This window comes from Gastrolobium bilobum, unplaced genomic scaffold (genome assembly GCF_033153095.1).
Source record: "Gastrolobium bilobum isolate Gb01-03AN ecotype WA unplaced genomic scaffold, APGP_CSIRO_Gbil_v1 utg7872, whole genome shotgun sequence".
Taxonomy (NCBI): Eukaryota; Viridiplantae; Streptophyta; class Magnoliopsida; order Fabales; family Fabaceae; genus Gastrolobium; species Gastrolobium bilobum.
Window position 1 is genome coordinate 41,283 of NW_026898562.1, and position 16,127 is coordinate 57,409.

Sequence of the window (16,127 nt, forward strand, 5' to 3'; positions counted from 1 at the left end):
GGAGTGTTATAAAATGAGAAAGAAAATTTAGGAAAATAAATCTCAAATTTACACCTACATGGCCGAACCTCCAAGGGGAAAAGGGGTGATTTGGCGATTTTCGCGTTTTGATGTAATTCGACGCGAAAATGACGAACCGACACTTGAACTGGCCTATTGACAACCCAATGAGACGTAACAAAATGAGAAAGAAAATTTAGAAAAATAAATCTCACATTTACACTACAATGGCCGAACCATCAAGGGAGGATTTTTGTGTTGTGCGTTTTGATACTATTTGACGAGTACTGATGGATGTACGTTATTGTATAGGTTGCCGTACGTCGACCTGAATCCCGAATCTTGAATCAGTGAGTTGCCCTTGGTCTGGGACCAAGTGGATTGAGGTAAGAAATTGGTTCATTGCATGTGTAATTATAAATTAACATGTATTGGTTGATCTAAGAGTGATTGGGAATGTCCTCTGTGTAGGCATTCCGCTGTGTACCGAGTTGAGGGATAAGCTGCTGCGAAGCTTGTGGAAACACGAATTAAGGTAACCTCTTGGTACTGGGGCTTGTTCCCCTTTTCTGTTCCACCTTGCCAGTTGATGGCAACGGTAGGAAGTGTGTATGAGTAGTATAGAACACATGAGCATGCATGCATTATTGCTATGGGTACTTATGTATCGAGTCTCTGGCCAGTAGACAGTTTTATTAGCCTTCGGGCATTTTCGGACTTCCGCTGGATAGGTCTCCAGGAGGGAGTTCCAGTTGACTGCGGTCATGGTGTGTGATCCGGGTAGGAGCACACTAGGAATGTCTTTGGCGTTTTGGTTGGTTTGGGCATCATGGTTGTGGTTTCTGTGAACACACCTTGGATGATACCCATAGGCTTATATATGCCGAGGGCGTACGTGGAATTGGGGTTACCATCCCGTATCGTCGTATTTTGTTTTCTTTATATTCCCCCTTCTCTAAATCCCTTGCTATATCCCGTTTTCAAGTGGTTGTTGTATTCTATTGATATGCATCGAAGTGAACCATTGGGTGGAGTTTTCTCCAGAACCTCTTGGTTACTGAGATATATTCGTATATCTCACCCCGTCTCGGGGCATTTATTTCAGGAGGTAGCAGTGGAGCAGGAGCCTCGGGCAAGAGGCCCGCAGAGAGAGCGATGGAGCGTTCTTATTTTGCATTTTGTTGGCTGTGTGGCCTAGGCTAGACTTAGGGCATGAACATGTCATTTGTATTTATTAGTAGCTTCATTAGCATCTTGTTCATGCCATTTTGCCTAAGTCTAGTAGTGATGTATTTGGTTATGTTGTCTTTTAAATTAAGTTGAAATTTTAGAAGAATGTAATTTGAAGTTTTAGTTTCAAGTTGTAATTTGTAAAGCCATATTGTAATAGTATTGATGCATGTCTAATTATGATGGAAGGGCCTTAGGCCTATTTTAGGTTATGATAATATGTATGATGGAAATATGCATGAAAAAGGTGTTAGTGATTGCAACTACTTAAGAATGATTAATATGGACTCTATGTTTAATAACTATAAACTGGATTGGGTTGTAAGTGCCCCAAGGCGTTGTTGGTCCTTGTGTGTGCCACCCATTGGATTATTACTGTATTATCATGTGTTTATTAGGTACATTTGAGGTTTAAATGATCTTTTACAAATTTGGGATTATTGGAAAAACAAAGGAAACTCTGGCGAATTTTCTGTAGAATTGGCAGATTTTAGGCGAACTTCGGGAGAGCATATCTCCCTCCATAGAAGTCCCCTAGGGACGTGCCATACGCCATTTTGAAGGTTGAGATGTCCTCTACCTTGTGTCCAAATTTGAGGAAAATCTGGGTTGATCTTCGGCCTGAAAAAAATAGAGAAACACGGACTGCCCATGTGCCCCTGCACCTGAGGCAGATTCTGGACCGGATTTGGGAAATTAATTCCCGCTTCGTCTCTCCGTCAAATTGAGCGTGCGATATATCAAAATGAAGTTTGAGATGCCTAGTTTTTAGGATAAAAATTTGAGAGCAAATGGTTGAGTGGATTGAGTGCAGTAATTCGAGCAATGTGAGTGGTTTGGAGCTGTTTTTGGGGTTGTTTGGGCTAATCGCTTATCCAACTTCAAACGGCGATAACCGGAGCAAATGAGCTCCGAATTGAGCGTATTATAGCTTGTTAAAAAGGGAATTAAGTAACACAAAGATATAATCTGAGAAGTAGGGTTGGTTGCGATCGGTTGGTCGCAGAAAAACTTAGAGTGTAACATGTTCGAATTGGTATAAAACGTAAAGTTGGAAATTGGCTAAGTGAGTTTATGGGAACTCCTTAGTAACTTATAATAAGTAACGTAAGTGATAAAAATAGTTTAAATAAGTCTTCCGCAAGAGTTTATGGTTACGGTCACAGCTTTTAATTATTACGCCTTTTTATGTTTTAAATGCTCGCGTAATAATCGGAAAAAATTTATTCGCGTTTTATAAATGAACTGCTGTGATTGTAACTGCGCTTAATATCATAATTAATGTTAACAATACCGGTACGTAACGGGCTGTTACATATAACTTCTAATCAGACATAGAATATTCACACTCATACCTGAGCATACCTGTTCACCATTTTCAACAATCCAACAGGTTCTAAACCTCTCACCTTGATGAAGTATATTCACCAAGTCTATTGTACACACTATACTACACACATACTTGGAAGCTTCACCAATACCTTTTCCATACTATGGACTCGTCTCAATTATATATCTTTATTATTCATGGTACTACAAGGTTCATCCATGCAATACCGTACATATCATAGATTTGTTTACAACTTTCACTTACAATCCAGCTTTATAAATTTCATCTACAAGGTCAGACAAAACATTTAAGTATGTTTCCCTTAAGTCCTATAATATTCATATTTTACTTACTGCCATCTCTTGTCCATGAAGCAGTCAACACTGCATCCACAACATCAGGCTAAGGACTTACATTTGGTGCTCCACAGTTGCCACGTAGGCTTCTTACGATGACTACGCATGTAACACAAAGGAATGGGTTGATCAGACCCACACTAAGGAATCACATATGCAGTAATCGATAAGAATCTACATACAACTATGCAACACACAACACAACTATATATACATTATCAGAGTTCCCTAACAAAACTGCTCTGATACCATAAAATGTAACAGCCCGTTACGTACCGGTATTGTTAACATTAATTATGATATTAAGCGCAGTTACAATCACAGCAGTTCATTTATAAAACGTGAATAAATTTTTTCCGATTATTACGCGAGCATTTAAAACATAAAAAGGCGTAATAATTAAAAGCTGTGACCGTAACCGTAAACTCTTGCGGAAGACTTATTTAAACTATTTTTATCACTTACGATACTTATTATAAGTTACTAAGGAGTTCCCATAAACTCACTTAGCCAATTTCCAACTTTACGTTTTTTTACCAATTCGAACATGTTTCACTCTAAGTTTTTTTGCGACCAAACCGATCGCAACCAACCCTTCTGCGACCTCTATGGAGAGAGATATGCTCTCCCGAAGTTCGCCTAAAATCTGCCAATTCTACAGAAAATTCGCCAGAGTTTCCTTTGTTTTTCCAATAATCCCAAATTTGTAAAAGATCATTTAAACCTCAAATTTACCTAATAAACACATGATAATACAGTAATAATCCAATGGGTGGCACACACAAGGACCAACAACGCCTTGGGGCACTTACAACCCAATCCAGTTTATAGTTATTAAACATAGAGTCCATATTAATCATTCTTAAGTAGTTGCAATCACTAACACATTTTTCATGCATATTTCCATCATACATATTATCATAACCTAAAATAGGCCTAAGGCCCTTCCATCATAAATAGACATGCATCAATACTATTACAATATGGCTTTACAAATCACAACTTGAAACTAAAACTTCAAATTACATTCTTCTAAAATTACATCTTAAATTTAAAAGACAACATAACCAAATACATCACTACTAGACTTAGGCAAAATGGCATGAACAAGATGCTAATGAAGCTACTAATAAATACAAATGACATGTTCATGCCCTAAGTCTAGCCTAGGCCACACGGCCAACAAAATGCAAAATATGAAGCGCTCCAGCGCTCACTCTGCGGGCCTCTTGCCCGAGGCTCCTGCTCCACTGCTACCTCCTGAAATAAATGCCCCGAGACGGGGTGAGATATACGAATATATCTCAGTAACCAAGAGGTTCTGGAGAAAACTCCACCCTATGGTTCACTTCGATGCATATCAATAGAATACAACAACCACTTTGAAAACGGGATATAGCAAGGGATTTAGAGAATGGGGAATATAAAGAAAACAAAATACGACGATACGGGATGTTAACCCCAATTCCACGTACGCCCTCGGCATATATAAGCCTATGGGTATCATCCAAGGTGTGTTCACAGAAACCACAACCATGATGCCCAAACCAACCAAAACGCCAAAGACATTCCTAGTGTGCTCCTACCCGGATCACACACCATGACACGCAGTCAACTGGAACTCCCTCCTGGAGACCTATCCAGCGGAAGTCCGAAAATGCCCGAAGGCTAATAAAACTGTCTACTGGCCAGAGACTCGGTACTGCAGTACCCATAGCAATAATGCATGCATGCTCATGTGTTCTATACTATTCATACACACTTCCTACCGTTGCCATCAACTGGCAAGGTGGAACAGAAAAGGGGAACAAGCCCCAGTACCAAGAGGTTACCTTAAATCGTGTTTCCACAAGCTCCGCAGCAGCTTATCCCTCAACTCGGTACACAGCGTGCCTACACAGAGGACATTCCCAATCACTCTCAGTTCAACCAATACATGTTAATTTATAATTATACATGCATTGAATCAATTACTTACCTCAATCCACTTGGTCCAAGACCAATGGCAACTCACTGAATCAAGATTCGGGATTCAAGTCGATGTACGGCAACCTATAAAATCACATACAACCATCAGTACGCGTCAAATAACGTCAAAACGTCAAAAATCACAAAATCTCCCCATCCTCCCTTGATGGTTCGGCCAAATGAGTGTTAATTTGAGATTTATTTTTCTAAATTTTCTTTCCCATTTTATTATGCCTCATTAAGTTGTCAAGAGGCCAATTCAAGTGTCGTTTCGTCATTTTCGCGTCGAATTACATCAGAACGCGAAAACCGCAAAATCCCTCCTTCCTCCTTGAAGGTTCGGCCATCTATGTGTTATTTGGGGATTTATTTTTCTAAATTTTCTTTCTCATTTTAGTACCCATCCTTGGGTTGCCATAAGGCCATTTCAAATGTCGTTTCGCCGTTTTACGTTAAGCATCGTTTCGCTAAATATTTCGCTTTGGGCTCATTTAGGTCTCTAAACACAATTTAATTTTCCCATTGATTCAAACACTTGCCAATCACAACACAACCCATCTAAGCACTATATAACTACACAAATCATCGTCCAATTCATTTTTCAACATCAATTCCTCAATTTTTCCTCAAAGGTTCGAATCTTGCCTTATGACATTCCAAGGGATTTCCATTCAATTTTAATCATTCCAACCCTCATACAACCTATTATATCATCATATCATCATGCCACAATTTATCAAACAAGTCTCAACACCAAAATTCACAAGTCCAAAATCATGATCATCAAATTTTTCTAAGTTAAATTCATCAATTTTCACCAATAAATTTCATCGCATTTCTAGCTTTAATACATCATTCTAACACATTATCATCTAATACACATTTTCAAATTGAGCTCTCTAGCACAACATATCATCAATCAAAGCTTTAGGTCACAAAATCAATTCATCACAATTGTAACGCCCGGCCACTTGCAAGAATCAATGACTGTCCCCACACACTAACACGAGACTTTTCAGTGTGTTTTGTCCTCACTTGCACACTTCCCGGGAAAACTTCCCAGGAGGTCACCCATCCCAGAATTGCTCCAAGTCAAGCACGCTTAACTGTGGAGTTCTTCCGATCCGGGCTACCGAAAAGTAGATGCATCTTATTAGTATAGGTAGTACCAATTAATTCTTATAAGTTATTCTCAACTGTACCGTCCCATACCAGCACAGTCTCTGGAATCCCTCTCTTTCGGGTGTTGATTCGATTCATTCATGTACCCCCGTCCTTAGAAGCCTGCCAGGAGCTGCTCCTTGTCCATGCCCTTTCGCACCGGCGATCACTCCCCGCCCTCGTCAGCGCCCGGGATGTTACATGCCCACCAGCTTCCGCCTGGTTCGTCCTCGAACCACACCGTACTGGAAGAGAGGTCCTGCTCTGATACCACTTGTAGCGCCCGGCCACTTGCAAGAATCAATGACTGTCCCCACACACTAACACGAGACTTTTCAGTGTGCTTTGTCATCACTTGCACACTTCCCGGGAAAACTTCCCAGGAGGTCACCCATCCCAGAATTGCTCCAAGTCAAGCACGTTTAACTGTGGAGTTCTTCCGATCCGGGCTACCGAAAAGTAGATGCATCTTATTAGTATAGGTAGTACCAATTAATTCTTATAAGTCATTCCCAACTGTACCGTCCCATACCAGCACAGTCTCTGGAATCCCTCTCTTTCGGGTGTTGATTCGATTCATTCATGTACCCCCGTCCTTAGAAGCCTGCCAGGAGCTGCTCCTTGTCCATGCCCTTTCGCACCGGCGATCACTCCCCGCCCTCGTCAGCGCCCGGGATGTTACAACAATCAACCGTTTAAAATGCAAGAACACTCACCCAATTGGAAGGTATAAGACTCCTCCTAAGCATACTCCACCATTGGAGCATTTAAAAGCTCCAAGAACACAAAATTCCTCACCAAAACCGCAGCTGTAAATGGCCAAGATCTCCTCACACACGCGATTTCAAGGCTCAAGAGTGGTACCAATGTGTTTAGGAGGTGTTTTCCAACAAGTTTCAAGACAAAAATCGTTGGATTCGGTGGAGATTTGACCAAGTTATGGAAGAAAGAAAGCTTGATCAATTCTTGGCCATGGAGGGGCTGCTGCACGCGGGAGAGAAGAGAGGGAGGAGAGAGAAAGTGTGAAAAAAAGGTGAGTTTGACTCACTTAAGTCACAGGCGGGTCTCACACGCGTTTTAACTTTAATCAATCACCTAATTTCAACCACAAATTCATGACCTACGTATTTTTCTTGTTCTTGTCATATTTTTGTTTCCCAAAAATACTGATAAAATTTTCACGCTTATCGGTACAATTATACCGCAGTATTTTTACACCGGAAAATCACTATTCATCAATTTTTCCCAAAATGACTCAATTCCATCAAATTTCATCAAAATCATATTTCCTAACTCAAAAAACCATTTATAACTCATATTTGAAACCTAGAGCTCAAAACTCAATCGGCACGTTTTACGGTGCAATCGTACCGCGGTATTTTTACCCGCGAAAAACACTATTCACTGATTTTTCTGAAACTTGCCTGTCCACTCAATTTTTCGTTATGAACCCATTTCCAGGGTTATTTTTACCATCTGAGACCTTCTACTCAATTTTTATCTTCCTAGGGTTGCGTGTTGGCTAATTACCGTTTTGCCCTTTCTTTGTATTTTGGCCTAATCTTTAGGATTTTCACTAATCCATCACTTGATTGCTCACTTAATATTTTAATTACTTGATTTAAAATTGTGAGGTGTTATAAATCAGTTCCTTCATCTAAAGGTTGAACTTAATGGTTATAGGGAATTTGTTTGTACAACAGTATATGCAAGTCCCCGTGAAGATGAAAGATATGTAATGTGGAACGAGATTAAACATATCAGCAACAGCATTAATAGCCCTTGATTATGTTAGGTGATTTCAATGATATCAGGTATCTCAGTGAGAAGAAAGGGGATCTCTACCTGATAGAGCAAAGTGTAATAGATTTGATGAGTTTTTAGATAGTTGTCAAGTTGAGGATCTGAATGGTACATGTCTTTTCTTTACTTGGCAAGGTTCTAAATGGAATCATCTTGATAGAGTCTTCAAAAAACTTGATAGGGTTTGTGCCAATTTGAGTTGGAGAGTTGGTTTTGAGGATGTTGTGGTTAAGATTTTCCCAAGGGTGCAATCTGATCATAGCCCCCTAGTTGTTAAATTGTCTTCGAAGAATAATCATTGGCAAGAGAGGCCTTTCAGGTTTATGAATTCCTGGTTGGATCATCCGGAGTTTGCTGATCTGATGACTGAGAAGTTGAACAGTGGGAGTGATTTAACTCACATGTTGGGCTGCTTTGTTCCTCATTTACAAAGATGGAACAAATATGTCTATGGTAATATAAACAAAAGAAAGGTAGACTTGGCTCAAAAAATCGCTAATGTTCAAGCTGATAGAATTGCTGCAGATAGTTCTAGTTTGCATGATCTTGAAAACCATCTTCAGAGAAATTTGGAAATTATTCTCCATGAAGAGGAGATGCTATGGTTCCAAAAATCTAGACATAGTTGGATAGTTGGTGGTGATAAAAAAATACCAAATGTTATCATTTGAAGACTGTTATTCGTAGAAATTTGAATAAAATCATTAGACTTCGAAATGATGTTAATCAATGGGTAGATGACCCCAGTGAGCTGAAAGAGATGGTTTGCAATTTTTATAAATCATTATTTACTGAAGAGGTCTCGAATCGGAGATGGTTAGCCTCTCCTAACTGTTGGGCAGTTATCTCTTCTAAGCTTCGTGATGATTTGTTCAGGATTCCTAGTGTTGATGAGGTTTCTAGATTATTGAGTGCAATGGGATCTTACAAAGCTCTTGGTGAAGACGGTTTTCCAGCGATTTTTTGCAAAGACAATGGAATATAGTAAAGAGTCAAGTGTATGAGGCAATTGTCTGAATGTGGACCAATCCTGGGCTAGTAGCTGATATAAATTCAACCTTGTTGGTTCTCATTCCAAAAACAAAATGTCCTGAGCTCGTTACTCAATTCAGGCCAATTTCGTTATGCTCAGTTATTTATAAACTGTTGTCTAAAGTGATCGTCCAAAGGCTCAAATCGATGATGGAAAAAATTATTTCTCCATTTCAAGTTAGCTTTGGACCGAAAAGACAGATTCAAGACAACATAATTATAGTATAGGAATTGATTCATTCAATGCATAAAATGAGGGGCGGAAGGGCTTTCATGGCTGTTAAGATTGACTTGGTTAAGGCCTATGACAGAATCAGTTGGATGTTTTTGAGAAAAACTTTGGAGGAAATTGCTCTCCCAGATCACACCGTCAGTCTTATTATGAGCTGTGTTCAATCTTCTAGAATTCATGTTCTGTGGAATGGGGGAAAGACTTCTCAATTCTCTCCTTCAAGGGGCATCCGTCAAGGTGATCCCCTTTCTCCTTATTTATTCGTTATTGCTATGGAGAAGTTAACACATATTATCGATACTGCCATGAATGGTGGTCTTTGGAAGCCTATTCAAGTTGGCAAGGGAGGCCCAAAGATTTCTCGCCTTGCTTTTGCAGATGATCTCATGTTGTTTATAGAAGCTAGTGAAGATCAGTTGGATATTTTATTAAAGTGTCTTAATCTTTTCGAAGAAGCTTCAGGTTAAAAATTAAGTGTAGAAAAAACTAGTGTATTCTTTTCGAAGAACACTAGTGAAGACGTGAAAGGAAAAGTTACTCAGAAGAGTGGCTTTAAGCATGTCAGAAATGTGGGTCATTACCTTGGTTCCATGATACAGCATGATAGAGTGCGTAAAGATCTCTATGCAGGAATAGTGGAGAAAGTCAGAAGTAAGCTTAATACTTGGAATCAGCAATGTTTGTCTCAGGCTGGGCGTATCACTTTGGCTCAATAAGTAATGGCTCCAATTCCATATTTTCAAATGCAGAGTTGTAAACTTCCGACAAGTGTTTGTTTGGAGATTGAAAAGATACAAAGAGATTTCATCTGGGGATCTTGTAAATTGGAATACAATCACTCTTCCTAAGAAATTAGGCGGTCTTGGGATGAAACGATTAGAGGTAATGAATGATGCGTTTTTAGCCAAACGTGCTTAGAATTACACTTTGGAGCCTAAGCAATTATGGGCTCAAGTGCTAAAGGCAAAGTATGACAGAAATTATCAAGATGGGGAGGAGTTTAGAATGCGTGCAGGGGATTCTAGTCTTTGGAGGAATTTGTGTAGAATATGGAAAATAATGGAGGGTCGTCTAATCTGGGAGTTAGGTAATGGGAAGAACATACTATTTTGGAAGGACAAATGGTTAGGTACTAACTATTTATTACGAGATTGTGCTATCAGATGGAATTCTTCAATTGATGACGAGGTAAAAGTGGCAGATATGCTAACTCCTATTGGTGATTGGAATTATGATGTTTTAAATCATTTGTTGCCTGTTGATGTAATTGTTATTCTTAAAGGAACTCTACCCCTTTCTGATATTGATGCCACGGACAGAAAATCATGGGATCTAGTTGGAGTGAATACTATCACTATGAAAACTATATATAATACTCTTTGTGTTTCAATTGGAAATTTGGATTAAGACACTGATTTGTGGAATACTCTTTGGAGCTAGAAAGGACCTCAAAAGGTGAAAATTTTGATGTGGAAAGTTTTGCACCATAGGCTCCTAACTAAAAGCAAAACTGCTCAGTGGGGCGATGGGAATTTAACCTTATTTGGCGTAATCTGGTGCCAAATGACAGCATCATTGAATTCTTTAATGGGAATTTAAAGCAGTGGATTTCATTTAACTTTAATTTGCATGGTGCAGGTTTAGCTCGTGATAACTGGATCTCTATTTTTTTTCCTGACATGGTGGAAGGCCTGGCATTGGCGAAATGAAGTTTGTCATGGGCAAACTGCCCCTTCGGTTAGCTTTCGTGTTCCTTTTATCCGAAATTTAATTAAAGATGTGGAGGTTGCAGTTAGTTGTTCGTATCATTCTTTTCAGGATAAAAGAACAATGATCATAGACGTAGCTTGGCAGTTTCCTCCGATTGGAGTTATCAAGGTAAATACTGACGGAGCAGGGCGAGGAAACCTGGGTTTATGAATAGTTATTATACATATCAGACGGGACAAGACTACCTAACCCATTTTATATTATCAGGAAAGATAAAATGTACAACAAGAGAAACTAACAAGGGGAAGAATATACAAAAACATTAAAATAAGAGTTTTAAGAAGACATGGTATTAAGAGCAGAAAAATGTATTTCCAGAAAGAATATCTAGTTATATGGATGTATTTCCATAATCTAAAGAACATAATTAGGAATATAGCAAAGGAAGCTTATATAAGTCTTGCACATTATGCAAATTATATCCTAGTATGAAAAATAGGTATGAATGTAGCAATTTTTTTGAAGAAAGATGTAATAGATGCATACCTCAAAAAGAAGAAAGTATTGAGTGGACAACCTTTACTACACTATTAGGACATTTTGAATGGTTAGCAATACCTTTTGGACTAAAAAATGCACCAAGTATATATCAAAGAAGAATGGATGATATTTTTCTAAAATACAAAGACTTTTGTATAGTACATATAGATGACATCTTAGTCTATAGTAAAAATATAAAAGAACATAAAGGACATCTGAATGTAATATTTTATGAGTTTGTTAAGCATGGTATTATAATTAGGAAAAAGAAAATGGAGTTAGGAAAAATTATATTAAATATTTAGGATTAGAATTAGGAGAAGGTACTATAAAATTACAGCCTCATATTTCACAAAAAATTATAGATTTTCCTGAGGATATAAAAGATTTTAAAACATTACAAAGGTTTTTAGGATTATGTAATTATGCTAGAAGTAAAAGATTTTGGTAAATATTTAGGACCATTGTATAGTAAGACATCAATAAAAGGACAAAGATATTTTAATAATGAAGATAAAAAATTAGTTAGACAAATAAAGGAATTAGTAAAAAATTTACCTCCTTTAGCATTACCATTAAATACAGACTATAGAATAATAGTAACAGATGGATCTGAATTAGGATGGGGAACTGCTGAGTTAAGAAATAAACCTAATAAATGTTCAGAAAAAGAAGCAGAACAAATATGTAGGTATGCAATACAGGATGCTCAAAACAATTACAGACATTCACAGGTTGTTTTCCATATTCAGAAATGGCTTTTAATGGATCAGATTATGATATGCAATCATACTAGGAGGGAGAACAATACTTATGCCCACTAGCTAGCAACCACACCTCTTGATGTTCAGAGGAATTTCAGTTTTATTCAAACCCCCTTCCCTACTTTTGGAGCTCCTGACTAAGGACACTTCTCATTGTCAGTCTTTATCTACTATTTTGTAGTTGTTCCTTTTGTGGCTTTGCCTCTCCTTCATTACAACAACAACAACAAAAAATCCTAGCTTCGTTGATTATGAAATAGAAGCCGTTATTAAAGGATTAGATGCATTTGAAATTTTTATTGTAGATAGAGAATTTACTTTGAGAATTGATTGCGAAGCAATAGTATAATTAATTTTATAATAAATTAAATGAAAATAAAATAGGAAGAAGAAAGTGGTTAATATTAAAAGATAAATTTATTAATCATGGATATAAAATTAACATAGAACATATTAAAGGTGAAGATAATTATATAGTAGATTATTTATCTAGGACTATAACTAATCCTTGACTATAATTTTCAGATGAGACTATGAAATCATCCTGGAGCAACTATGTATAATCAAGAACAGCAGCAGCGCATCCTAGAACAAAATCTTTATCAAAGATCAGTAGAACAGAAAACTGTAATACCTGCTACAAACAATTTGAATTTTGGTAATGTTAATCTTCAAATATTTCCTAGTTCAAATATATCCTTTATACCTTCATAGAGCAAACTTTTTCTTTAGAACAGAAATGCATTTTAGATAATTTATGGGTCTCATTTAATAAAGAAACAAAAGATAGGAAGCATTTTACCGCAACCATGAATGCCTTAGGTTATACTTTCAACTGCCTTAGGTTATACTTTCAATCAAAGCCAAGAAAATTTTTGTTTTGATGTTGTATTTGAAGGAAATTCCCCTGATGTCTTCAATTCTAGGACAGATGTTGTAGAATCCATTAGAAATTTCAAAAATCTAAAATACAAAGATTTTCATACAATAGAAGAAGCTTATTCAGCTGCTAGATCTTTCATTGGTCCCAATTTCTATACTCATCCTTCTCTTAGAAATTTTTCTGAACCATTACCATATCTTAAAGCTTGTAGTAGTCAGTTAAAAGTCTTATTTTGTGACCACTGTGAGATGCTGGCTAAAACAGTCAGAAACCTTAATGAAGAAAGAGAGAGACTTCTCAAACAGATATTTATATTACAACAAGAATTGAGTTCATTTCAGCATAAATCTTATGGTTTCCTGGCCACAAAAACTGGTGAGATAGGTAGTTGCTCCCTTCTTAGTAATCAAGAAGCTAACATAGAAGCAGGTTATATGCCTCTACAGGTTCAAATAGTGCCTATAGTTGAAAAGACAAATCCATTGCCAAAAAGCCAAAAAGAAACTACATTAGAAACACTAAAGAGAAAGATAGAAGGGATATTAAATGCATAAAAAGAGATCAGACAGCTGGTTGAACCAGAAAAAGTTAAAGAAGAATAAGACATATCTACACCAGTTTTTGGAAACTCCCTAGATATAATTGGCAGATAAAACATAGATGTCAGAATCTAGCACCAGGATCTATGATCTACCAGAGGATCTTATCTTCAACATCTTTATTCAAAACTGGTGGAAGAATAGTAAAGAATTTTGTCAGAAGCACCAAACTTTAAAAAAAATAGCTACAAGAATATTTAAACAACAAGTGTCGGCAAAGATTTTTAGCCACAAAAGGTATCAGAGGAACCTTAAATAATAAGTGTCAGAGGTCTTTTTGTAAATATTAGTGTCGGTAAGCATATGTAATAGTAGGTTTTGTTGTGTTGGTAAAAATACTTTTTTATAAAAAAAGGTATTATTCTTAGTTGTACAGAGAATCCTCCTTTTAAAACTGATGCAACGATGGGCCCAAAATATGTACTCGGCTCAGAAAAGAAAGGATTCTCCATTATATTTAATTCCATGTTTTATGTCCGAGTCTATAACTAGATGTAATGGACATTTATAAAATATATCGAGAGTTGTATGCAAGTTCCTCTCTGTCCAAGTATTCTCAATGTGCCTGTACTGTTTCTTTGTTTAAAATAAAAATATTTTTGTATTTATGAAAAAAAAATCCTACTCTTAATCTTCTAGTTCTTTTAGAAGCCATTCGGGGGTTTCCGAAAGGCAAATCCTTCTTCTTTCTTAAGGTACTACCATGTCTTCTTAAAACTCTTATTTTAATGTTTTTGTATATTCTTTCCCTTGTTAGTTTCTCATGTTGTATATTTTATCTTTCCTGATAATATAAAAAGGGTTAGGTAGTCTTGCCCCATCTAATATGTATAATTGTTCACAAACCTAGCGGAGCTGATAAGTGACCTGGATAATGAACATAGAAAGAGGTTTAGGTCCATGGTAAATGTAGTTAGGATAAGAGAACAGTAACATAAACTTGCGAATAGGATGTAGAGCCTAACCAACCAAAAAAATAGTTTGGTATTGGCCAACTCCGACCCAAGCCTCAAAACTTGGTATCAGAGCATGGTTCATTCTAGGCACCCAAAAATTTAAAAATTACAAATAAAAGACATGAGAAAAAAATCTTAGATATGGAAAAGAAAGTACTAAGTAGGTTAAAAGTCATTACAAAAATTTCTTTAAACTTTTTCTGGAACAAATTCAAATATAAACCATTTTTATGGAAAAACACAACAAAGAGTAGATTGGGAATTACAAAGTTTATTTTTACAAGACATTAAAATCCATTAAAATATAAATATTTGTGTTCTATAGTTGATTGTATAGAAACTAATCACCCTAAAGATCATTTAATAAAGACTATTTTAAAAAGGAACTTTAGAGAATTAGAGTTTAACGAAGATTATTATTATTTTCAGAATATTTACGAAGAAAGGTTTTTATTTTTTGACGAACATAGTATACCTCCAACAAGTTATTACGACTCTGATAATTATTATTTAGATTAAAATTTTATGCATATATTAGACAAAGCTTTTGAAACATTTAAGAAAGACTTAGTTTTTGTATTTAAAGATTATATCGAAGGTTTTTATTATCAACAACTGTGGACTTTTTTAGATAGTGATAATCATCATTATTTAAAACAAAGTTATATACAATTTCCAAAAACAATGATAGATATCATAGTAATAGGTCATAAGAACCAAACAGAGTTAAGACAAATTTTAAAACCTTACATAGAACAATTTAATTTAACAGCTTACGAATATTTTAATTTTGGAGAGTGGTTTGAAGAATAATAAATTTCTTTATGAAACAGAGTGGTTATAAGAAAGTGAGTAAGAATAGATAAATTATTAAAATAAATAAATAGTAATAAAGATTATATTAAAATTACAGAGGAGACAATAGTTAGAAAAGTAAATAAACTTGATATAGAAAAATTACCAACAAAATTTGATATCTAGCAATTAATATTAAGTTTAGAACAAAGAAAACACAAAACAATAGAAAAAGAAATATAATAATTATTATAAAAATTAAATAATAAATATTTTAGAAGAAAAAGTTATAAAAATAGAAAAATTAATACAAGAATTATTAGTTTATGTCAAAAAAACTTTAATTTTGGAGAAGAATTAGAAAAATAAAAGCTTATACAGAAGAGGAGTATAATAAATGTTTCTATAAAACTTTAGATATAACATCCAGAGGAGATAAAGCCATAATAACACAATATAATTTAATAATACAATTATTACTTACTTTGCGTCAAAGAATAACAAATTTAGAAAATCATTTAGTAAAAAGACCAAAAATAGATATATATAATTTAATAGAAGAATTTGATAAAAAAAATTAAAACCTATACAACCGAAACCTAAAAAACAAAAACAATCTTATAGTTTTTTAGTATATAAAAATGAATAATATACCTTTTCCTGGTAACAGTAGAACTATTATAGACCAACCTAGAAAAGTACTAGTTTTAGATCACCTCTAGAGATATTTAATATTAAAAATAGATAAATAAAATTAGAAGAAGAACA